The sequence below is a fragment of the Gymnodraco acuticeps genome, unplaced genomic scaffold (assembly GCF_902827175.1).
Source record: "Gymnodraco acuticeps unplaced genomic scaffold, fGymAcu1.1, whole genome shotgun sequence".
Classification (NCBI taxonomy): domain Eukaryota; kingdom Metazoa; phylum Chordata; class Actinopteri; order Perciformes; family Bathydraconidae; genus Gymnodraco; species Gymnodraco acuticeps.
Window position 1 is genome coordinate 3,563,312 of NW_022990558.1, and position 27,521 is coordinate 3,590,832.

The 27,521-nt window shown below is 41.7% G+C and overlaps 1 protein-coding gene across 2 annotated transcripts in view; it reads right to left on the reverse strand.

Moving 5' to 3' along the window:
• rbfox3a (RNA binding fox-1 homolog 3a) overlaps window positions 1-23,258 on the reverse strand; it is a 227,843-nt gene extending 204,585 nt beyond the window's left edge. Inside the window, exons 1-2 of one of the 2 annotated variants that reach the window (XM_034227530.1) lie at window positions 23,240-23,258; window positions 22,059-22,180 (exon numbers count right to left, since the gene is read on the reverse strand). The gene's annotated coding sequence lies outside the window, so the exon portion shown is untranslated. The remainder of the gene's footprint in view (window positions 1-22,058; window positions 22,181-23,239) is intronic. The other variant, XM_034227531.1, reaches the window with a different exon arrangement.
• Between the last annotated feature and the right edge of the window lie 4,263 nt (window positions 23,259-27,521).

The window sequence follows — 27,521 nt, forward strand, 5'->3', positions numbered from 1 at the left end:
CTTCAGACTCAGTATTACAGCATCACATCAATGCCAACGACAAACAGCTGTGAGATTTGCCTTAATAATGATGTCAGTGTAAGAGGTGCAGGCATGAATTTGATATTGTTTGTTCACAATGAAGCAACGCAAAAATAGCAACAAGGGGTGAGATATAAAGGTTTGGGATACTTCATACCCTAAGCCTTATCCCAAATCTTCTAAGCAACATTTGAAATGAGATATAGATACACACATGTCATCACTATAGATGTGGTATTAGCTCATTTGCCCCAATGAAAAGTAGGTGTTTTCGATCACCTTTACCGCTTTGTTCTTATCCCTCAAGAATAAAAAGTCTCAATGTATCATCTCAAATGTTCATCTCTAAAGAAGCTTAAGATAAACAAGACATGCACCTTTTTCTCACATTATACTTTATGATGAAACGTTATTCGAAAGAATGTCATAACTTAAAATAAATATTTCCATCTCACTGATCATCGTAGACATGGACAATAAATGGACTGCATTTATATAATGCTTCTATAGTGTTTTGGCCGCTCAAAGCACTTGAATTCAGCATTTGAATGTGTTGTATAAGTACATTTTATATTGAACATTTCAGTTATGTTGTTGTAAAGCTACATGCCCAGTATGTGGTGTCCAGCAACGCTTCGTCTTTCTTTGGAACAATGTTCCAACAAGTTAAACTGCAGGATTCACGTGTGGTGAACTTGAATGGTGCTACATAAACAATAACTTAATTCCTTAAAAAAATGTGTTTGAAATGTCCACATTCATAGCTAAAGCAACATTTACACACACACGAGGTTTCCTTGAGTGTGACTACTGCAACGCCACAACAGCATCACACACAGTAAACCTGAGACTGCCTTTACTGACATCTCAAGAACACACTTCTCCCAACCTGTAGGATAGCTGTAATCCTTTGGGGGGAAGAGTTCCTGACACTTCGTAATCAACCCTTTCTCCTGAAAAACACTTCCCTGTGTTTAAGTGATTTTACTGTTCCAAACAGAAGTACCATCTGCACTGTCGCCTGGAGTCAAATCCCCGACTCAAACATCACGCTCTCGCTTACAGCAGAGAGGGAAAGTATTACTGTACCAGGGGTGTACTTCATCAATGCCAATACAAATGCTGGATCATTAGTAAAGGGCCTACTCAGAGGGAAATGATAAAAACCTTTACGCCTTGTCACTCTCATGCAGGCGGTAGATCAAAGAAATCTTTTGCAACGCATTTTCTGGAACCAGAAGATAAAAAGCCGATAGTATCAACAAGCGCTGTGATCACATTCTGCATGTCTTTACGCCTCTGCTTCGTGTAAGTCCTTTACAGAAGGGCCGCAGTACTCACCCAGAAATACATCATCATCTCGGCTGAGAGGGGATGGGAGACCTGGGGGTCGAAGTCCTCTTTTTCCTGTTTCTGACTGTCCTGTTCTGCACTTCTTGATCTTCTTCTTCAGTCGCTTGACTTTCTTTTTGTTTTGCCAGCACTGCTCGGCTCAGTGTTATCTGACGGCAGGCTAATTGCCCCTGTGTTTGTGGTTTGTAGCTGAATCCTTTTTAATGTGCGCCTTTGCCCCTGAAGACAGTCCTCTCCCGCTGACTCTTCTGAAGCGCGTCCGGAAGAGTCCCCACTCTCACGCTGCTTCTCCTCCCCCGGAACCTTTGGAAAAGTCTTCTTCTGATTGTTCGCAGAAGGGGAAAAGAAAGGAGGCAACAAGGAGAGAAAGTGTTGCGATGCGTTCGTACTGTACCTCCCCTCCTTTAGAGTTCTTGAGTTCTTCTTCTCCTTCAACTTGCAACCTTTTCCTGTCCGCTCAGCTCTTCCTTCTTGCCTTGCTGCAAACTATCCCGCTCACTGACTACATTAAAAGCCTGTCTTCTTTTAGTCAGAGCGCACTCCCTTCCTTGGCTTTTCTTTTCGATCCAGGTAGCACCAGTCCAGCAGAGGAGACAGACTTTCTTCCACAACGTTCCTGGGCGAAGAGTGCTGGGTGTAGGAAAAAGCTGGAGACCACTACAAGGTACAGTAGCACAGAGGCTTTCACCCGGTGAAACAAGTGCAGAGGGGAAGGAGTGAAGGGGGGGGGAGAGAGAAGGGGAGAGATGTCGAGAGAGAAGGGAGGGAGGGAAAGGCACGCCGGTGTTGCAAACACACGCTGGGTAGTGCAGGACGACGACAGGCTGCGTAAAAGTTATAGGGAAACCGACGGAGGAGCCGGAACAAGGGATACAGGAGGAGAAGAAAAAAGGAGCAGCTTGGCGTGTTATGGTAAAGAGCCAATGATAGCAGCCGGTTTCATTAAGTTGCACTGGGAGAGTCGGGAAGGAGAAGGAGGATTGGCGGTTTGGTGGTGGAGGTGGAGGTGGAGGTGGAGGTGGGTAAAGGGTGAGAAAGCCATCAAGCAAAAATACAATTGACTTGTGTAACCTAAGAAGAGAGGAGCTGCATCTCTTCTTGTTGTTCTTTTGTTCCCTCCGTTTTTTTTTGTTCTCTGCAGAAAGAGGGAGGGCTGGTGTTAATGTGTAAGTGTGTGTGTAGGTGTGTGTGTGTTTGCTGGGTTAGCTGAGCCGGTTTGGCCCACCGTAGTGCGGAGGAAATATTTTAGGCTGTGTGGACATGTGTGCAAGCAAGTCTGTTTAGCATGTTGCACTTTTTTGGTTTGCCACTGATAAGTTTCGTTCACTCCGCTTTTGCATCTGCATCATCGTACATACAGTGTCTGAGGTGTGTGCGTGTGCGTGTGCGTGTGTGTGTGTGTGTGTGTGCCTGGACGACAGCGGGAGAAGGAGAGAGAAAGAGGTGGGTGAGGGTTGGATGTTGTAGCCTGCCTCAGCACATTCCCTCTCACACACACATACACACACATACACACACAGACACACACAGACACACCACCAGTGCAGTCAATACACTACTGAGGCATGTTAACCCCTTCACTGCTTGACATACTGCACTGCACACACTGGGAACTATGGAGTTACTGGGCGATAAGTACCAAAAGATGATCCATGTCGTAAGGAAAATCATGAGCTTCGTTGTGAATTAAATACAATTTGATAATCTACTAGCAGCATATGAAAGAAGCAATTTTCTTTCAACCGTATTGCAATAACTTCAGCAAAGAAAACAATTTGAATCAACTGGAAACACAGAACTTAGATACCAATCGGCCATTGGCTCGATCTTTAAACAGATCATGCAAACCTGGAAGACAATATAATCCCTTTTTATAAAACCTGCACTCCACTTCTGCAGAGCTGATTCTTCTTTACACCAGACAAGAATGACACTCAACATAATATACTTTCTTCTTTTTACTTAGTTATGTTGAAGTATTTATTATGTTTGTTGTAAATACTTTTGCTAACTGCTGTATACGAATAATCTGTTTATTAAACTACAAGTTTCTCCTTCACGCCAAGTTCAAAACATGGATTTGTCCAAATGAAAACAGTTTTTTATTGGCATAAAGACACAATTATCTCTGGTTAAAAACCATGGCAATGGTACTAACGTCATAAAGTGTATGTCTGTAATGGGGAAGTCGTTTTTTTTTCTTTTTGGAAAGATGTATAGTTAAGCATATTCAAATTACAAATTTGACAAATCCCACTTGCAAAGCTGAACCAACACTGAATATCTCTCCTTCTGTTTGCAATAAAACTCCATTTTTGAACCAATAACTACATCCCCATGTTCCTTCATCTCCATAAAAACACAAATGACTGTATTTTGACTCAGTTCCACAAACACTGTCCTACTGACACAAATAAATACCAAAGAAATGAGAGGAGCTGGTACTGTCATTTGGAACATTTCCTACCAGGCTGTGAAAAGATTTCTCAACTTGTGGCTATAGGCCCTTTTTGCAATTACCATTATTCTTCAGAAAAAGTCTAGCAGGCTGATTCTGACGGATGATTTATGCACATCTACTTCAAATGTAGAATAACTTATTTTAAGAACTGCATGGAGGGAATACATTCCAAATTAAAGTTGCATCAAACACTTTCAGTGTGGTGGAGGTTTTTTTCAGTTGAATCCAGTTTTGGGGAAGGTAATATATATAATTTCATCATCAATAAAACATGATCACATTAATTTTAAAGCATTGGTATAATTATTCTACTCAAACAAGACCAACGCCTCACTGCTGCGTACATTTGTACATGTTATGCTAATTGGGCTGGATTTAAAGGGGGATCTGCTGAATTGATTTAAAGCACCAAATCTGGTCGCTTTAAAACGCAAACCACACCCTCATCATGATTGGGCGGAGCAAAATGTATAGCTAACGTCTTAAGTTTGACATTTACCAATGCAAAAAAAAATAATGAGCTAATCCATAGTTAAAATAGATGATGAATATCAACTCATCTGCAGCCATTTGTGCTGAAATTGGTTTTTAAGGCTTGAAATGAGGCCATTTACATACATGTATGCATGCCTGGCGTGCAACCTCAGTGCTCACTCTCCTTCACCCCCCCCTCTGAGACGACCGCGAAGCTCGGAGACGGGATTTATTTCCCTAGCAACTACCATTCAAAAGAGAACATTTTCCTATCAAAACTAGGCGTCATGCTATTTCAGGTCTGGGTCATGAATAAGTTAGTCCAAACTCTGCATGTGAGTGAGCTAATGCAAAAAACAGACTGGGGGTGGGCGGGTGTTGTCAGGGTCTAGAACAGGGGTGGGGAACCTTTTTCCTCTCAAGGGCCATTTCAATTCTTTCAACATCCCCTGAGGGCCGTACAAATTATTGACCTCTGCTTAAAAATACTAAAATCACAGCCCATTCATTTGGCCTTTCTTTCATGCAGTGCAAAGAAAAAGCAACCTCTTAATCCAGATATCTTACCATGACTCGCGCATCCATGCACGTGCACGGTTGTGGCATGACCACCCAAACAGAAAGATATGGACACAATTTAGTTTCCTATCCATGTGAACATGATTTAAGTGGGGGGTGGACCTAACATCCTCTAGGGGGGTCCTCACCTCCTCTAGGGGGTCCGGGGGGCATGCTCTCCCGGGAAGATTTGTTTTTAAATGTTGAAGTTAAAAGCATCAATCTGGTGCACTTTGAGAGCAACATTAGTAGATCTATGGAAACATCTCTCAACACCCATATGAAACACAACTGTAAGCAGATTTCTTTTTCTTTATGGATATTTTACAAATCACTCTCCTTTCAAACTGTATTCTTGTTTATTAATAACAACTTTGTTTTACTGTCATATAGTATTTTATACCTGTTTACTTTATTCTCTTATTTTTTGATAACTATAATGATTATATAAAGATGTGCCTTTACCTCACTGGTTGGAGAAAAAGCTTCTTATATTCGTTAGCATAGCTAGCTAACCAGATGCTAATAACAACAAAGTTATTGACTGTATGATCTGTATGACAGATGAACAGATCGCCACTGGGCTTTCAACTAAAGACACAGCCACGCAAAAACTGCAGCATGTGTACGGCTCCCTATGGGTACTGCAATTTCTGAAGTGGCGTTCTGGTGCTCTCCGTCAGAACTGCACCCCTGTCAGACGAGACATATACCACGTGATGACACGTTAGGCTCGTGTTGTGTTCAAGGACCCTGACCTTGGCCAGGAAAAACTCTGTTTATAAATTACCTCGAGGGCCGTACCAAATGGTCTTGCGGTCCGTATCCGGCCCGGAGGCCGGAGGTTCCCCACCCCTGGTCTAGGAGGAGAGGAGCAACATCAGGTCAGTCAACACATGTGGAGGGTGAACTAAATATACACAGGGTAAGCTGTTGCATTTTTTATGACATGCTCATGCTTAATCCAAAGCTATACTTGCATACTCTTTCAATACATGCCTACGGGAGCAAACTGCCACAGCAGCCCTGTCTCTATCCTTTAGGTGAAATCTCTCCATGATTTGTGCATCCCATCATATTCAGTGGTATTCAAGGTACATTTTCAGGAACTAACCCAAAAGCTCTTTTTTTGCTGTGAATTAATGACTTATATAACTCATGTATAAAACATTGGTAAATGATTTATTAAGCATTAACTTATAAAGCTTTCATAAAGAGGGTTTTGTTAGAAAGCTGGGCTTCTTTTTTCACAAAATACGACGAGTCATGCCCTGATCATACTTACATATGAATTTTTTTTTCATACTCAGAATTTTTTTCTGAGTATGACTTTTCCACATACGAACACAACTCGTCCCGTCATGCACGCCTAATGCCCGCCGTACACACACACTCATATGGAAGGGGCGGTCTCTCCCCCCAATAACAGTGCATTACATACTGTAACTGTAAAACGTATCATAACTGTGCACATCTTATACTTATTTGATAACTATATCCCTTGGTTACTTGAACACGCTACAATATCATTAACCAGTGTCCTACCTTAGTGCATAAGTAGACGCCTTTTTTTATGTTCCGCATATATATCCACTATCCCCTCAGGTGACAGCTGTGCAGTTATGTCGTCCTCAATGTGAAGAACAGCAAGTGAGAAAAAATCTTGTTCCTCCCATCGTTGACCACAGCCTGTTCCGAATTCTCCTCATTGCAGAAAAACTTCTCTCTGAGATCAACACACTCTCACTCCCTAAACGTCCAGGAGCGACGCTTGGTCAGGGACCCCGTGGCGTGCAGTTGGGACGCGCCGAGGCTCCTTCAGCTTCATAAACGGACGCAAACAGCTTTCAACTGATTGCAATGTATTCCCATCGGCGGCGGTATTTGATGCTCAGGGAAGCACCGCATCCATTTATGTCGGCAGCTCTTAAAGGCAATGAGCGTCCATTCCCATTGGATAACGGAGAATTGTACACCCGGAATTGTACATCCGCTTTGACAAACCTCGTGATAAGTCAACAAGCTCTATGATTGGATGAAACATAAATTCATACAAAAAAAGTCCAACCCTGTCTCCTAAAAATTACGTTCCCACAGAACTAAACTGCATTCTCAATTACGTTTAGCCAGAAACGTATTTTCTCCCACGTTACGTTCGTTATGAAAGTATCTCCAAATACGTTTATTTTCTACATATCTTTGCCATTTATTGTCTTGCTTATAATAATGATAATAGTCATTTATAAATATCATTTTAGAGCACACATTTGAAATTGAGAATCGGGCTCGATATATGGTTAAATTAAAATCAGTAGGCGAGGCTGTAATTTCGCCGGCTGTTACTCTCATGAGCGAGGCAGAAAACAATCGTTTTAACATGCCAAAAAGCTGCTGTGTCGTTTACCTCAAACATTAAAACAAATCCAGAGTTACGTGTTTCTGTACTTCCTCTAAGAAGAAAGGACAGTAACAGAAGATCTCTGTGGCTTCAGGCTTGTTCGCCGTTCAAATGACAGCGTTGGTTTCCCCAAAAGTGGGCGGGGCTGTAACGTGACATAGATTTTACTCTCATCTATTATTCAAAACCATTCTATTTATTCTAACGTAAATGACATGCCAGTGTTTTATCTTTTTATTACTTATATTTGTATACTCTATTTGCTATGAGTTATATCTGAAGCAAATTATGTTTCTGAAGATGTGTAGTCAATTCCACCCTTCAATGTATAGAATACAGTTTGCAGGTCACCCTTGAAAAAGAGATCTTTAGATAAATGTGAACTCTCATGACAGGAACAATACCGGAAACAGACGTAGGAAAGATCCTCAGCTCGCTGATTGGATGTTTTAGCCGCAATGCACGTTTTTAAAGATATTACAGATTTTCTTTGAATATAAGAATGTAAATACTGAGTTGAGAGAATAGTCAGGGGATTTGGGTGATGGGAGACACATCTATGGAATCACAATTTCAATAGCGTACCATTAAATGACGGATATACCTTTCTGTCTGTGATGTTTTACAAATCAGATATTAATGTGTAGAAGTAAAGCATGATAAATAGTATAACAATATCCTGTGAAATTATGTAAAAACATGAATAAAACCACACATCTTCAGATGTCATACATACATAAGTGTCCTACACTAATAATACAAAGTTATTATTAGTATGCTGTGTGTACCTTGTGTGCACCGCCTAGTGGTTAAAGCACGTTATTGAATTATTTTTGTTGAATAATGTTATTTTTGTTGAATAGTAATTAGAAATAGAAAAACATATTAAGAGTACATACTTTCATAGGGGGAAAGTAGAAGGTCAATGATAGAAATATAGAATATAAAAAATCAAGAAGATACTGTAAGTGATCTCTACAATAAAACAGTTTAGTGCACGATGTACAAAGATATTAATATGAGGATGTGCAAAACAGACAAACTAATTAACCTTTATTAACACATTAAAGAATACTTTAGGTTAAGGTCTTCTTTCAAGTAAGAAAAAAGCTTTGGGGGTATCTATCTACAGATAAATAAGCCTGACAAAGTACTTAACGTCTAATATATTGCTTTCCTGCAATGTTAACTATGTTGAAGCACTTATTTTAACTGATATTATACACATTAATTATACTCTTATGTATGTAGATAGTATAATAAATGTGCAGAATTTGACAGTTTAATGGTGGAGGTACACACATATTGATAGATGACTTGTAATGCACTGTTGAGGAACCTGTGATCCAAGTCTTTCATTCATTGCATAACTACACTGTAGTTGTGTATATGATATGTCAATACACCTTTGAAAATCTTGAAATCTTGAAAGGGATGTGCAAAATAGCCATTATACAGTCTTTAATTAACTATTAGTAGAGAATAACGAGTAATGAATATACTTTATAGAGATCTGCAGATACATGTTTAGTCTTCTCAAGCAGCAACTATCAAATATCTCTCCTGATTGTTGGCACTTGACAATCACCTTCCCTGAATTGTACTCAGGTGTAACTAAAGTCTGATTTAAGGGTTGTTTATATTTCACATCATTAATCAGAATCTGCAAAGTAACTAAAATAAATGTAGTGGAGTAAAGATACCAGGTTAACCTCTGAATTGTAGTAGAGTAGAATTACAAAGTAACAATGAGCTGTCATGTGGGTATATATTAATGCTGCCCATTATGGATACAAGCGATGTTCACTCATTTAGTAATTACATGTTTTAAATGTGTACACACCAATTTGTTTCCTATCGCCTAAACCTCCAGGGCTGTACACAGTTTAATACTGTCAACTTCTAATTTTATGAAAAACGAAAACGTCTTTTAAAACTACAATTCCCAGTAGAGATGTGCCATAGAGAACATGTTGCGAAACACAATAGCCAGCATGTGTAGTTCTGGGGGGGGGCGTTCGAGTCCAGTTTTGAATAGTCTGCCGTGGTTTCGTTCCATTTCAAAGAGCTTGACGCTCGGCGTAACCTTGGCGCACTGCCACTCCAACATCCAATCCCAGAGCTTGAAGATTAATCACGGGGTTTGTCGCAAAGCGGACAGGTGTCGTCACAACAATAGCTGGGGATTTGGGTAGTGTAGTCTCTTTGGCGCTCCACATTTCAGAGAAAACAAGTTGTTTCTCAGAATTGAAGGGGAAAAACACAAAAGCATTGTACACAATTTAAACCTATCAATGTCGTTTAATTAACAAAGGTAATCTGGTGTCTTTGAGTCGATGAGTAGTGGAGATATCACTGTCAAATAAATCTACAGTAAGGAGAATACTTACTTCCGGGTGTACAATTATGTTATCCAATGGGAATGGACGCTCATTGCCTTTAAGAGCTGCCGACATAAATGGGAATACATTGCAATCAGTTGAAAGCTCTTTGCGTCCGTTTATGAAGCTGAAGGAGCCTCAGCGCGTCCCAACTGCACGCCACGGGACCCTGACGATGCGTCGCTCCTGGACGTTTAGGGAGTGAGAGTGTGTTGCTGAGGTGGCAGATCCGATAGGCAGAGTCAGTGCCAACTGGAGCATCTTGTATACATTTGGATAGCTCTCCTTTTTAACAGTCTTTCGAAGATGCTCAAGTGCAACAGGTGCGACAGCAGAGGCTTTAACAAGGTCCATCTCTGCTCCAAGAAGGAGAGGGTGAATTTTGAGCGGCTGTGCGTATTTTTGTACGAGAGGTTCAATTCCATTTTTGTCACATTTAAACAGTGCTGCACATGCTCGTGCCAGGTCTATGGACTCTCCCGTGAATCGTCTGTCTAGTTTGTTTATGAGGGTGTCCAGCACAGGGATATATATATATAGGTGCTGCTGAAATCCAGCTGTATCACTCTCTGACCTTTGTGCGCCACTTTCATCAGTTTCTCTTTGGCCCAAAGTAGTTGTAACCAGGAAACTGTCGAGGGAGATCGGAGGTTTTGTAGCCCGTTTTCTTTTGGGTGCAAGGGGACTCGGAGTCTGACACTCAAGATCTGCATCCACAGGTACTGCCACGTTGTTGTCCCGGCAGAACTGTTTCACTGATCCCCACATATTGCTCCACGTATGTGCTTGTCTCTGCTTGAAGTGCGCCTTCAGGTTGTCGGTAAGCACCGCAGCTTCGGAGAGTGTGCAGCTGGAGGACTGTAGGGCCTTGTGCGTAACATGAATCACACGCAGTATGTCTTCAAATACAATAACACATGTAATGAAAGACATTCTGGTCATGTGGGCATAAAGGCCACTGGCCTCCACAGACCACTTGTCTCCCTCGTCACTCATTTCTCTCAGGCACCCTGTAATTGCAGAGTAGTGAGTTTTAACGGAATTCACAGATCGCCACTTGTACGCCCATCTTGTCTCACTTGGCTGTGTTATTTCAGTTTGTTTCAGATTCAGTGATTTCTGCATTTCAATGAATCGACGATGGTTTGACGGCTCTGCAAATACAGAGTACAGTTTGTCAATGACGTTCAGGAATGTGTTCACGCTGCGGTTGACAGCACAACACTCCACAAGCACCAGATTTAGTTTATGTGCCACGCAGTGCACGTACACTGCGTATGGGTGGGTCTCTTTGATGCGCTGCTGCACACCAGAAACGTGACCAGACATGACGGAGGCACCATCGTAACTCTGGGCAACAATTGGGATATGTTTCAGTCCACACATCTCAAGTCCTTTGTTTATTGCTTCCACAATCCCAGCCGCGTTGCGAGATGCTGAGCAATCAATAAAACACAAAAAACGCTCCTTGATTTCAAGCTGCTCTGCATATCTTAAACACTCTGATAATTTTTCCCTTTTGCAAGACCTGGCCTCATCTGCAATTATAGAACAAAATCCAGTATCCTCCACTTTCTCTACAATTTCTGCACAAACTAAGTTAGCGCATATGTCAATGACTTCGTTCTGGAAATCTGGGCTAGTCGCATTGAAATAGTTGGACTGCATGTTTTTAAAAACAGGAAAATTATCGTTTTGTTTTCCCAATAATTTTTGAGGGGAATTCGGATAAAGTAGGCTGCTTGGGACAGCTGTGTTTTTCCCCAAGATCATCATGACCCACTGACGGCCCCGGCACCGGTGGTCTCCCTGCTGTGGGGTTAATGACGTTAGCTGGTCCTGCTAATCCAGATCTCTCCGTTGTGGAGCTAACGTTATCTGGTTTAGCTAATCCAGAGCTGCTTGTTTGTGTGTCTGCCACTTCACATTCTGACGGCTGCTGGTTGGTAAGGTTAGGCTCAGTCGGTGGCTCTTCTGTTGTTGAAGCTTTACAAGACGAAATTGGACGCTTTAAAAATCGCTGAATATCCATTACTGCTAATTCTTGTCATACAATAGCTGAATCACTTGTATACAAAAAAAGCGAGGGAACTTGTGTCCTTAACCTCACACGTAACACACACACACACACACACACACACACACACACACACACACACACACACACACACACACACACACACACACACACACACACACACACACACACACACACACACACACACACACACACACACACACACGTCACAACATGCGACTGCTCAAAAATGAAATTATTTCAAACAAAACATGATATTATTCAGATTTGTATTGTAACAATCATTTTATTACATCTATTAAAATATTGATATACGAAATATTTGTATTGGAACAGTTTTAGAGCGGGGGGGGGCAATGCCCCCCCTGCCCCCCCGCAAAATCCGCCTAATGCTAATTAATGCTAATGCTGTATGTCATGTGTTATATATTGTTATACTTTGTGAAGTCATGTCGGTATGAGCAAGTTGTTGTGCATTACATTGTCACTTTATATTTGTGAAATGTATGTAAGAAGTTTGGATTTGTATTGTCACAGTGAATATTCTTATTTTGACCGGAGAAAGGAACGGGAAAAAATAAAATACATTTTAAAAGTGCACATTTGTCAAAGAAGATGGCCAACAACTCCATAGTCTATCTCAAGTGAGTATTTCATTCTAAACAATGGCAATCCTTTTGAATAGAGAGAGGATATAATTACAATTTACGAACTGGGAATTCCTGATTGATGATTTTTGGAATGCAGCTTTGCACACAGTAAACTGTCCTGGATGAGCCCCCTCAGTCTGCTTACAGTCTGGGTTTCAATGCTGTCAGCAGCCCTTTTCCTGCCTTCAGAGAGCGGCTCTGCCAGCTCCACCTGATCTCCACCCTCCTGCTGGAGTCCCGCTCATTGACTCGCTGTCTGCTGCCAGAGACACAGAGCAATCTCTCACCTGGAAAAACTCAGCAGGCTCTTTGGCTCCACTACTGTTTACTCTCCCCTCTCCAGCAGGGAGAAGGCAGGTTCATTGTGCATCTGTCTGAGTTTGGGTTGTATCTTAATACCAGGAGTCTTTTTGGTGTGTTAGCGGGCACATATTGGAAAGCCCTGTGTCTTTCTTTCCTGGAAAGATCTGGGAACAATACTGCTCTATGGGATAGAGGAAAATAAAAAGGAGGGAAGGAGTGAAGTGTTTATTCAAGGCACCAATTAAAGGTCCCATGTCATGCTTTTCCGGTTATTACCCGTCCCCTTGTGTGTTATGAAGGTTTTTATGCATGTAAACGGTCTGCAGAGTCACACACCCTCAAGTACACCCTGTAGCGAGTAACACAGAAAAGACCTGTCTATGCTGCCCCAGAACACCTCGTTGGAGATTTCTCTTTTTCCATTGTTTTCTTCCTGGGTACAGTGACGTGCCCATACCCAAATGGACCCATTGGTCCAAATGGACCAATCCGTGGAGCTCCTCACACACACACTCTCTCAGCGGATAAACTGTGGCGCGCTTACGGTACGTCCACACAGCAGCTTTAGACTAATCTTCCACCGCTTCCAACGCTTCTCTGCCCATTGACTTTGAATGGGGATGACGTCACTTTGCCTCGCTTTTCGCCCAACTGCATTGTGGGGGAGCAAAGCGAAGATTTCTAGGATTTCCAGGATTCAAAAGTTGAGCAATGTTCAACTTTTGAAGCTGAGCTGGAAGCGTCAGCCAATCAAATCCCGTTTATGCAAATCTGACAGTAGAAGCGCTAGCCAATCAAACCGCGTGTAAGCAGGGAGAACCAGACCGCAGTTCATTTCCTCATATTCCAAACGAGAAATTACGGTAGCAAATCACCCGGTTCTTTACGACCAGAACTATTAACGGGATACAAACCGGAGGAACCAGGCATGGAGGGAGGTGGCAGAGACAGTGGGTGAAACTGGTAGGTTTTCGCCTGTTTGGGGATTTTATATATATATATATTGCTCGCATAAAATCCCCGGGGTTTTTTGCTTTGTATGTCGGGGGCGGGAGATTCATGTGATTGGTTGTTGGTCGCGTTGCTCGCAAAAAATCCCCAAGCTTTCAGACACGCCCAGCTCCAAGATTTTCAAGATTTTTGAAAAGCTGCTGTGTGAACGTACCGTTACACTGTACACTGGGGGTGCGGGTGCTAATGGAGCCTTGCAGATGGGGGTGCTGCAGCCCCCTCAGCACCCCCCCCCCCTTTCCCGTGTCCATTCGCGATGTCTCGCTGTCTCACAGATCCCACGCAGCAAGCAGGAAATGAACCCAGCTCACACTGTCCGCTCCTCGCAGCAGCGAGCCGCACAGCGTCCCGCCAACACGGCACCCAGACCCCACGCAGCATTCTCATCTGTTTGTCATTACTGGTGTCATTTTCTAGTTGCTAACGCCATTGTAACGGCCTGTCCACACTACAGCTTCAAAAAAAGCTTGGAGCTGGGCGTGTCTGAAGCTTGGGGATTTTATTTGAGCAACGCGACCAACAACCAATCACATGAATCTCCCGCCCCCGACATACAAAGCAAAAAACCCCGGGGATTTTATGCGAGCAATATATATATATATATATAAACTCCCCAAACAGGCGAAAACCTACCAGTTTCACCCACTGTCTCTGCCACCTCCCTCCATGACTGGTTCCTCCGGTTTGTATCCCGGTAGGTGAAGAGGGTCTGGTCATACAAAATCGGGTGATTTGCTACGGCGATAATTAGTTTCTCCTCCATCTTTTTTTGAAATATAGAAATGCTTAGACTCGGTTTGATTGGCTAGGGCTTGAGCTGTCAGATTTTCAGAAACGGGATTTGATTGACTGGCGCTGGCTACTCCGGCGTCAGAAGTTGAACATTGTTCAACTTCTGACGCCGGAGACGGACCGCTATGCTACCCACAATTCAGTTCGGCAAAAAGCGAGGCAACGTGACGTCACCCCATTCAAGGTGAATGGGCAGACGCGTTGGAAACCGTTTTTGAAGCTGTCAAAGCTGTAGTGTGGACGGGCCGTAACACATAATCACTGATGTTCCGCTGTAACGGTGGTGGACTCATCAGAACAGAGTGGGCGAGCTGACCAATCAGAGCACTGTGGGCTCATAGGGAGGGGGGGGCAGGAGCTCCAACAAGCCGTGTAGGACAGAGAGTGAATACACATACTATACAGAGATGCTGTTTGAGAAACCAATGTGAGTTTGGAACATTGAACAATGTAAATCTATTCTAGTAGACCTCAACAATGGAATTATGATCAGTAGAAATGGCCATGACATGGGACCTTTAAATAAAGAAGGACTCCATGCAACAAAGAAGAATTAAGACCTCTATAGGCTGTTAGACAGTTGGTCCTGGTGTTCTGGACGTCACTATGAGACACATCTAGAGACAGCAGACTCAAAGAGTAAGTTACCAATCAGAATACGGAATAAAATTATGACAATTACACTGGCTGGCATTAACATGTTCAGCACTCAGAGATAAATATCTATCGATGCAACCCTGTCTCCTAAAAATGATACTAAGCATCATTTTTAATAAAGGTAAAGAAAGAAAAACACAGGGCAATTTGTGATCTCTGTGGTCTGGTTTTTCTTCAAATCTAAATTTGGTTTAAAATGAGTTATTTTGCTATCCATAATTATTGAAATACTACTAATACACAGAAATGCTGGACAAATTGCTGTTTTATTAAAGAACTAACCCTAATTTGAAAATAGCAGTTTATTGGTGTTGTGATTATTTGGCTGCCATACCCCAGAATGTAGTCAGAAGTATGTTTACTCGGGGTGTACTATGCGTCTCCTAAAAGAACAAGGAGGAAATAATTGAAGTGTTGGTTCAAGGCACAAGAAGAAATGAAAACCATGAAACAAAGATGACCTGAGGCCCCTGTAAAGTGTAAGTTTGAGAGTTGGTCCATAAAAACCTAACATTTGGGAGGCAGGTCCAAAGTCCAAGTGACCTGTCAGAATAAGTAATAAAATGACGACGAATACACTGGCTGACTTAAACATGTTCTCACACAGGTATGTCGACTTGGTGTATACTGTATGTATCAATCTAACTATTTCTCTTAACAGTTGATCTATCATAAGCCCCACTTGTTTTAATGAAATGAGAATAGGGAAACAAACAGGGCTCTCTATGATTAAATCAATAGTCTGAATATTGAATCAGATTGTCCGAAGTTTTTCTTTTCTATCCTATGTTCGGTTTATATAAAAATGGAAATACTCTCAATTGCTGTTCTATTACAGCACTAACTCTACTTTTAAAAATTGCAAAAGGTATAGCTTTATTTTAGGCAAAAATAAAGGCCAAAGAGGAGGTAGCAGAACTTTGTCAGACTTCTTATTGTAGGCCATTGTTAAAGGAAACAACATACATAACAAAGGGCAGTCTTTATGTAAACTCAGAGACGAGATAAGCCTTATTGCCGACAGCTGACTGAAATAAGAGAAACTTCTGCTATCTTCTTCTATCTTAATAGAGTCTGGAGCCCATTGCATCACATCCAAAATTGCTTTTATCACACACAGTAGTGAGAAGTTCATATTTATGATGAGTCAACATTGTCGCCCTCAAAAATTGAATTGGTATATTGATGCATGATTTGTTTCGGTGCTTCATATTGGGATGATCAAATCAGCTTGAAATCACAGAATATGAGATGAACATCTGTCCTTTAGACACACACATCCTTTTCTGATCCCTATGAGAAAATAGGAGAATCATAATTATAATGTTTAAATCAATTTGGAAAGTTCTAGCAATAGATGCTGAACATGTAGTTAGATGTAGGCACAACATCAAATTGGTTAGGGTTGATATAGGTTCTTATCATCTTGATTTGGGGTTAGGGTTAGTGTTAATCCACCCATAATCTCCTTTGCGGATTGTGTGGCTCTATAACACCATCACCCAACTCTTTGCTTATACAGACAACAGGTCCGCCCGCTATAGGCTTTGCCACATGAACATGTGGTTTCAGGCATTTGCTCAGACAATTGATGACGTTTTTCTTGGGGAACAGCCACCCATTAGTTTAGAGCTGCAACAGCTTTACTGTTTTTTTTAAAACGGTAAAACCATACACTCCAGCACATGCACTTCACATCAGCCAATCGGCTCACTGCGAGTAGAACCCAGGTTACCCTCAAATAAAACACGCCAGTATGCTATCCTGGCTCCAAAATGGTGAGTCGACCACCCAAGTTAATTCAGGACAGCAGAAAGTCTAGACATCTTTCACTGCACACTGAAAACTAAACTGTTTCCACTGGACCTTGGCTAATAACAAATTATAAAACATTTCTATGTAGCACTTAAGAAGGTTTGACTTATTTGAAGCCAATGCAATAGCACTTACAATGGTGTGGCTCATTGAAAGCTAATGTTCCTGCGGGATTCTTTCTTTTTGAGCTTGTAGCTACATGGTTGAATGCACTTATTGTAAGTTGCTATTAAATAAAAGCGTCAGCTAAATCTAATGTAATTTGATAAAAAGTCATTTAAATGTTCTCAATCGGCTATCAACATTGCCAACAGCATGAATGCTACCTCTGATTTGTCTATCTTGATGTCTGTAAAAAGGTAAGAAATGTAGCTTGCGCTCATTTAGCTACACTCAAGGGAAATTGTCGAAGCACCTTCAATTTCTCATTTGGTTTTCATTGCATGGGACAGTAGTTGTCTATGCACATTGATATGATGAGCTGGAAAAGGGGGAAGGGATCTGAGCACGCTGCTCCAGGCCTAACTGCGGCCTTGTGTTCCTCTGCATGGCTACACTGGTAGATGAGCAGCAGATAGTAGAGGAAGTCCTCTGAACATCACACGCTCTGCAAACATGAACATGTGCCTTAGCCTGCTAATGGTAAGGATGAAACGTGATGAATATGAAGTGAATGAAAGGTAAGAGCACTACATGTGAATGACCTCTTGTTATATATTCTGCATACACACATTCACATACTTCATTCACGCTCATTTTAGGGCAATTGCCTTCATCATCAATTCTGGGTGCACATTAAACTCTGTGGAGCGAGTGCTGAGCAGCTGTCTCTCTGTCTCCGGCTCTCTCACTGTTCACTTTCAATTCGCTCAATTAACACATTAGTCAAATGTCCTTAGATAAAGAGACAAGTCAGCGCCTTATTAGAAAGAAAAAACGACTGACTCCTATTATACATAATACATACTTATATTATATCCAATAACAGACAGGACTTTCATAGAGACTTGGAGGCGGGATGTAGATTTTACATAATAATGTATATTGTGCTATCGTTTTTTTAAGGATTTCTCATTCACTGTTGTAAGTTTGGGGTTCTCAAGAAACATTTAAAAGAAGAAATTAATAATATATAAATGCAAATAATAATCAAATTGAAGTCAGGAGAGGCTGAGACGCTGGATCCTACCTTTGCCTAAACGCAACTCGAGTTTCTTTCTTAAACCCCACAGACTTCCTCTTGTAAATGTGTAGGCTCTAAGCCCCAGACCACATCATCAAGGTTATATTCTCAGACTTGACAAAGCTTAGTCAGAGACACAGAGGACTTAATATAACTTTTTTTCGGCGGTGGAAGAAGTATTCCAATATTTCACATGACTAAAAATTGCACAGTAGAAATACTGTGTTACAAGTACAATTAAACTACTTGAGTGTAGCGGGATATGAGCAACTTTATTCCCTCCAAAGATAACTGAGTAACTTTTCCCTAACCTTCCTGTTTGCAACTCTTAAGGGTTTAGTGTTTCAATTATACACATTTTTGGGCAGCCGCCAATGTACGGTGTCAACAAACGTGGCAAAGGTTCACTTTACTTGTTAAGAAGACCAGGGGCCTCATTTATAAAGGGATATACACTCAAAAGATGGCGTACGCCAGTTTCTACGCAATGTTTGCGATTTCTAAAATACTAACTTGACGGGAAAATGTGCGGTCCTCCACGCAAACTCTAACCCATGCGTACGCACTAAGCACAACAACGGGAGAGACGAGAAACTGCGACACCGTTGGCAGAAGGAAGAATGGAGAGAAATATGTGGAAATAATACCATAAATAAAATGTTACCTCTCATTTATCATATATGAAGAATTCATTTTCAAACATTGATTAAAGCCAATCTTAAAATGATTAAACAAACGCCTGTTTGAGACTCCTCAGTGCACACAAAAACATAACTTGGAGAAATAAATAAATACGGATATGTTATTTAAAACCACCTCGAATATGTTGTGTTAATGTTATGAAATGTTTTCTCATAAATGATGCGGTAAGCAGGAGGACAGAATTACGTCTAAACTGACGCCGTTTTGCATTTCTATAGGTTGTACGAGCATGGTTTTATATACTACCATGTTTAATCATGTTTTATGCCGTTTGCTAAGACTTGATAAGTTGCTCATAAAACACAGGAGGTATGGAAGCTAAGAACACCATATGTGGTCAATTGTACAGCTAATATAACACAACACATTAGTTGTATTTCCTTTAACTGGTGGATATAGAGTTGCTGCAGTGGAGACGCTGCGCACAGCTGATCGACAGCTGGGACACAAACCACCAAATACGAAAACATAATTCAGATCCAGTCGTCATGACTCCACTCCGGAGGGATTCCCCGTTCACTTCTTACAGTCTCTCATCAAGGGGGTGGCTCCTGCCCCCGGTACAAACAAACTGCCTGAGGAAGGCTATGTGTATTTTTTTTGTCATGAACCTTTTTCGGACCACTTATTTATTTATTTTGGTGACGATCCGACCTCCATGCTGCTACTCTGGTTCAAACTGCATCCACCAAACAATATGATTTATCTCCACCTCCCCAAAATAACCAGAATCTGACACGGTGTGAGGTGTATTTTTTAGCTGTTCTGTCGTCATTTCCTGCGATCTTCTTCATAAAGTCAGTCAGAATGAATGAATGAATGGGCGTTTCTTTGACTAATTATAGGCAAATATGGGCGTTACGTGAACCCCGCAAAAGCTGCATCGCATTTCGAGTCGATTGTGATTTATAAAGGGAAACCGGGGTAGGAAGTGCTGTACGCACTTTCCTCGCCGGTACGCAATGTTTGGTGAATCGGAAAATGTCGGAAAATGTCTGTACCTATTTTTTGGATTTCTACTAGCCTACGTAAGCAACCTTCCCACGTGAATCCTACGCACTGCGTTATAAATGAGGCCCCAGACCTAAGTGAAAATGTTGATTTGAACAATTTTGCGCAAGACACATTTTCCAACAGATACTATCAACACCATGCACAATGCTCGCCTCGCATAAAAACGTTCCATCCACCATCAGACAATAGGATATGTGTTTCTGCTTCAGCTTCCAAACTGCGGTCACATGGTAGACATTCCCTCTGCGTTACAATACCAATACTATCAGACTCTATAGTTTGCCAGAAAACATATTTATTTTGTCCCAATACATAAGTCAAATGCAGTTTTGCAAAAAAAAGAAAGAAAAAAGGGTGACAGCAGAATGCTTTTATTTTGACCAATCACACGGCAGAAATATGAGCAGGTAAGGATAAAGTAGTAAGGCCCTATTTCATGCATACTGTATTTAACAGTACGTACAAAGGGTTTGCGACATTTCTGAGACATCTCTAAGTGGTTGACCAATCACAACAGAGAAGGCCAGCTAACCAATCAGAGCAGACTGGCTCTGGTTTCAGACAGAGGGTGAAAAGAGGTGCTGCAGCACAGGTAGTATGAGGACATTAAAGAGCTTTTTGAACATTAAAGCATGGAGACATGTCACAGTAGAGACACTACAAACAAATATGAATCTGAGAATTAGCCATCATGTCTCCTCTGAGGTAGTGGTACAAATAATCATCATCATCATCATCAATGAAAAAACTGACATGTTTGTTAATGAAAATGCCAGCACTTTACCACCTTCTTCTAGAGTTGTAAACTTCCCCCAACTCCATGCAAGCTCTTCTCTGACACATTTCAAATAGTGTGTGTATATGCGTGTGTGTGTGTGTGTGTGTGTGTGTGTGTGTGTGTGTGTGTGTGTGTGTGTGTGTGTGTGTGTGTGTGTGTGTGTGTGTGTGTGTGCAGTGTGTGCATGTGTGCCAGCATGCCTGTAAATAAAACATGGCAGATGTAGCTAATCATATTTTTTTGATCAGCTGCTGTATACTCCCTTTAAATATTGTACATTTCCCAGTAGACCATCTTGCTCTTCAAGATTTGACAGCAGTGGTTTACCATTTCTAAACCGTGATAAATTATCTGAATTTAGAATATCTTCAAAAGAGGCAATAAGCAAGTAGACAAATCTGGTGTGTTCATGTCTCTCAGGCTCACGGGCGAGTGATCAAACTGAGCCAGCAAATATCCTCCGCTGTATCCTGATGGGAAGACAATATCGATATCTATCAAATATAACATTTATCAGCAGTTCAATAAAACAGAGGCACGCAATCAGCAAGTGACATAGAAGAGATTACAGCCTAATTCAAAGTTAATTGAAATACCACTAATATTGCATTAGTTTGTGTTAATGCTAGAGTCCCATCAATTATGCATAGGGCTGGTCCTGGGGTAAAAACAACAACTGTATAAGCAGACACACAGCCTTCAATGTGAAGGCTTATTTATCTCCAGCAACAACCTGAAGAAACATCCACATTTCAACTACCAACTACTACACAACCTGGACAATAGAGAGGTGCAGGAATGAGTCCTTAAACCCAGAAATGAGTTAGCATCTCACAACTTCAGACTCCCTATCTGGAAGTCCACTGTTTTTGAACATGTTTTTGTTCATATGCTTTAAATAAGGTCTGTAATTAATACAAGCTTAGAAGATTTGTTCTAAGACATAAAATACTTCAGTAAATACCCCACCTGTAAAGGTCCGAAGTTTCTTTGTATGTGCTTCTAAATGACGATTGCTAACAAGTGATTAAATGAGACTACTAAACAGCATCATTCTGAACATAAGCCAGATTTAGCTTAGCTTCGATTACGTTGAGTCTTGCGACCGTGATGTAGTTCCTTTATAGTGTAAGTATCTATATGTTTGTCACAAATCTTATATTTTTGCAATATTCCAAAAAACAATATAAAATCCCATTGCTTTTTGTCAAGGGAGCTCATGCGATGCTAACTTCCTGGTCGGCCTACAAACATACATCATCACTGCACCACTCCATTACATTTCCATCAACCACCAACAAAACTGGAACATCTTGAGCGACCACATCACCGATCAACCCATGAGGGTCACACAAAGAGTCACAAGGAGTAATCAAGCCAGCAGCTAAAACAAGGATACAAAGCAAAAGCAATCATTCAAGTAATGTAGAAGGACAAAGAGATATAAAATAGAAAAAGCAGGAACTGACCAGTCTAGTGACGAGGGGAACCCCGAAGTGCCAGAAGTGCTCGTTGAGCAACCCGCTGTAGACCACGTTACCAAACAGAGCAATGGTTCCTGGTTTGCACAGACCACTTCCTGGCTTGGTTTCTGTAAAATAAGATGAGTAGAGTCAATTAAAAATATAAAACATTATATTCATTTCAAACAGAGACAGGCTACTCCTTCTTTATTCCCAAATACTAACCCTCGATCACATCCTACCTCACTTCAATCAGACACAACCTTGTACAGTTCATTAAAAAAAATATCTAAATAGGACTATATGATGATAAGGATGGTTGGAAAAATACAAGCCAGAATAGCAGTTGGTCAAATTGGCACGTCTGAGAAAAAAGTACAATTTCAGATGCATTGTGGGACATGTAGTTTATGGGCAACGTGCTTCTGTAAATCGGCATGTAACCGTATAATAAACATATTATATTCTTTGCAAGCTCTTGTGGGGCCACAGAAAATGAAGTCACGGGCCGGATTTGGCCCCCAGGCCTTGAGTTTGACACCCCTGCTTTACAGAGATTAAGATATGAAAGACGGAGATGGAGCAGATGACACGGTGAAGGATGTACAGGCCGGATTAGAACAAGTGTCCATGATTAAATAATATAAAGGTGTTGACAAAAAGGAGCTATAATAGCTTAATGGGCTATACTGGAATTGTGTATAAAGAGAAATAACAAAATACAATGAATGAAGTATAACATATGCATGCATAAACAAAATACATCATCATCATCATCATCTTTATTTAAAGAGACTCTTGGTCCATTATTACAAGACATACAACACTCAAATATAAAACATCATATCAGCAAACCTTATATAAAGAATAATCTAGACAGAGAATAATATAACGTGTCTCGTAAACTTCCATAATAGTAAAGAGAGTAATAGCTATATAAAACGACTACAGCTACATTGCACTCTCTTTACATTAACACAGCATTCACAGATAATGTGATGTTCACTTTCTTTTATGGGGGTTAAACGCTACAGTACAGACATGCTACTTCCGGTGTTCCGGATCAACTTGTTTCCCGATCAACTTGTTTCCCGATCAACTCGTTTCCCGATCAACTCGTTTCCGTGGGGTGCGTGGCTTTCGACTAAAATACACATTTCGATCGCTTTCTTCTGTCGATTACAAACATCTTTTGGTATATTTGGCTTCTTAGGAACACGTTAATGCGTTGATGTGTGAGGTTGTGATTACGATGGCGATATACGGACGCGAACAGCGAGGACTACAACAAGACAAACGAGTTGCTCGAATAAATCATTTAAACCAGCTATTGTTGCCAGACTTATTACGGAATATTGTTGTTAATGTCCAAGTCCATCTGTGTATACCTTCAGACAGCCTCCAAGTGAAGCACACAGTGTTTACTCAGTTTGAAAGCAGCGTGGAGAAGTTTTCATCTGTGTTAAACTGTGATCCTCCCACGGAACTGGGACCCGCCCAGGTTAAAATGTGACCCGCCCAGGTTCAAATGTGTTACGATTTCTGTGGCTATCTACCAGCGATCATGTTTAATATGAAAGACTACCCACACATGTATCCCTTATTGTGCAGCACTCATCCAGATAAGATGTGACTGTTACCTCGTTTTGCAAAGATAGCAGCAGAAATGTCATTGGGGATATTTAGACTTTAAAATGCTGCTTGGTCGTGAATGTTGGTGTCGGCAAACAATATTACGAATCCTCTATTCAAACAACATATTCAATGTGCATCGACATGAAAATAACAACAAAGTTCATGCTGGACTCAAACCCGAGTCCCAACAGTAAAAATCAATCATGGCCTGCGCGTTATGAGTGCGCCACGAATCTTCACGTCCTAACAGATCACCAGAGCTCATTTTGTTACATTAACATTGTCAACAAGTTCTAGAAAAATGCAACCCGACATCATATTGATAATAATATATGATACAAATGTAAGACTGACAACAATAATAGTTAGTAAAGGATGTATTGATGTGAATGTTTTGAACAGTGAATACTTATTGTAAATCGCTTTGGATAAAAGCGTCAGCTAAATGCAATGTAATGTAATGTGATGTAACAGGCATCAACACAGCGACTTGATTTATTGTTCTCTGGTGATCTGTTAGGACGTGTTGAATGGAGAAGTCTTCATCTGTGTTAAACTGATCCTCCCAGGGAACTGGGATCCACCCAGGTTAAAATGTGACCCGCCTAGATTCAACTGTGACCCGCCCAGGTTAAACTGTTACGATTTCTGTGTTAAGTGTTCACTGTTCAAAACATTCACGTCAATAAATCCTTTACTAACTATTATTGTTGTCAGTCTTACATTTGTATCATATATTATTATCAATATGATGTCGGGTTGCATTTTTCTAGAACTTGTTGACAATGTTAATGTAACAAAATGAGCTCTGGTGATCTGTTAGGACGTGAAGATTCGTGGCGCACTCATAACGCGCAGGGCATGATTGATTTTTACTGTTGGGACTCGGGTTTGAGTCCAGCATGAACTTTTTTGTTATTTTCATGTCGATGCACATTGAATATGTTGTTTGAATAGAGGATTCGTAATATTGTTTGCCGACACCAACATTCATGACCAAGCAGCATTTTAAAGTCTAAATATCCCCAATGACATTTCTGCTGCTATCTTTGCAAAACGAGGTAACAGTCACATCTTATCTGGATGAGTGCTGCACAATACCGTTTTTATAAGGGATACATGTGTGGGTATTCTTTCATTACATTACATTACATTGCATTTAGCTGACGCTTTTGTCCAAAGCGACTTACAATAAGTACATTCGACCAGGAAGACACAACCTTGAAGAAAACAGAATCATATAAGTACATCAGGTTTCATAGAGCCAAACATTTCAAGTGCTACTCAACTGGCTTTAGGTAAGCCAGTCCTTTATTAGTACTCATATTAAACATGATCGCTGGTAGATAGCCACAGAAATCGTAACACATTTTAACCTGGGCGGGTCACATTTTAACCTGGGCGGGTCACATTTTGACCTGGGCGGGTCCCAGTTCCGTGGGAGGATCACAGTTTAACACAGATGAAAACTTCTCCACGCTACTTTCAAACTGTGAGTAAACACCGTGTGCTTCACTTGGAGGCTGTCTGAAGGTATACACAGATGGACTTGGACATTAACAACAATATTCCATAATAAGTCTGGCAACAATAGCTGGTTTAAATGATTTATTCGAGCAACTCGTTTGTCTTGTTGTAGTCCTCGCTGTTCGCGTCCGGATATCGCCATCGTAATCACAACCTCACACACTGGTACTGGATGTGCATCAACGTGTTCCTAAGAAGCCAAATATACCAAAAGATGTATGTAAACGACAGAAGAAAGCGATCGAAATGTGTATTTCAGTCGAAAGCCACGCACCCCACGGAAACGAGTTGATCGGGAAACGAGTTGATCGGGAAACAAGTTGATCGGGAAACAAGTTAATCCGGAACACCGGTCATCGAGTTAGCGAAGCAATTAGCATAACAGGTAGCAGTAAAACACCTCGCATTTAGCCAACACATTGACACCTAACCACATATTCTACAGCTTACAACATTTATAACACATTTATGGAACTTGAACTAGCGTATCTAGTTCCAAAGCATTGAGTCGCGTGCCAACTCACTTAACTATCGTGCATAACGAGCCTTAATTTGCGATATCGCACGGAGCACGGAGACTCCACATCAGGGTCGGCTCTAGAACAAATCGAATGGGGGGGCAATCATTTACCACGGGGGGGGGGGGCACACACTGCCGTCAACAACCAACACACAAACACCAACGCAACTTCAATTAAAAAAAAACATGCTGTAAAGTCTATAGTCTTTCACACCCATTGCAGGGGTGTAGTGCTATTGTATAGCGCACCTATGACTTGTGCATACATGCACGGTTGTGGCACGACCACCAAAACAGAAACATATGGACATAGGCCAACATATAAAAAGTGTGCAAATGTATTTAGTATCCTGTCCATGTGAACATGTTTTAGGTGGGGGTGGACCTAACCTCCTCTAGGAGGGTCTGGGGGCATGCTCCCCCGGGAATTTTTTTTTAAAATATTGAAGTTAAAAGCATCAATCTGGTGCACTTTGAGAGCAAAATTAAGAGATCTATGGATAGCCTACATCTCTCAACACCCATATAAAACAGAACTGTTAACAGATGTACTTAATTTCTTTATGGATATTTTACTAATCACTCCTCTTTTAAACTGTATTCTTGTGTTACTGTCCTATAGTATTTCATACCTTTTTTTCATTTATTCTCTTATTTTTTAATAACTATAATGATCATACAAAGGTGTCCATCCATCCATCTTCTCCCGCTTATCCGTGGTCGGGGCGCGGGGGTAGCAGTTCCAGCAGAGAGCCCCAAACTTTCTTTTCCCTGGCCACATCAACCAGCTCTGACTGGGGGATCCCAAGGCGCTCCCAGGCCAGCGAAGAGATATATATCATCCACCTGGTCCTAGGTCTACCCCTTGGTCTCTTCCCAGCTGGACGTGCCTGGAACACCTCCCTAGGGAGGCGCGCAGGTGGCATCCTAACTAGGTGCCCGAACCACCTCAACTGGCTCCTTTCGACGCGAAGGAGGAGCGGTTCAACTCCGAGTCCCTCCCGGATGACCAAACTTCTCACCTTATCCCTAAGGGAGACACCAGCCACCCTGCGGAGAAAACCCATCTCGGCCGCTTGTATCCGCGATCTCGTTCTTTCGGTCATGACCCATCCTTCATGACCATAGGTGAGGGTAGGAACGAAAATGGCCCGGCAGACAGAGAGCTTTGCCTTCTGGCTCAGCTCCCTTTTCGTCACAACGGTGCGGTAAAGCGACTGCAGTACCGCTCCCGCTGCTCCGATTCTCCGGCCCATCTCACGCTCCATTGTTCCCTCACTCGAGAACAAGACCCCGAGATACTTGAACTCCTTCACTTGGGGTAAGGACTCATTCCCTACTTGGAGTGGACAGTCCATCGGTTTCCTGCTGAGAACCATGGCCTCAGATTTGGAGGTGCTGATCCTCATCCCAGCCGCTTCACACTCGGTTGCGAACCGATCCAGTGAGTGCAGAAGGTCGCAGACCGATGAAGCCATTAGAACCACAGCATCTGCAAAAAGCAGTGGTCTAATCCTTAGTCCACCGACCTACAGACCCCCTCCCCCACGACAACGCCTCGAAATCCAATCCATGAATATTACAAACAGGATTGGTGACAAAGCGCAGCCCTGGCGGAGGCCAACCCTCCACGGAAATGGGTCCAACTTACTGCAGAGGACCCGGACACAGCTCTCGCTTTGGGAGTACGGAGATTGGATTGCCCTGAGTAGAGACCCCCTCACCCCATACTCCTGCAGCACCTCCCACAGTAACTCCCTGGGAACTCGGTCATACGCCTTCTCCAA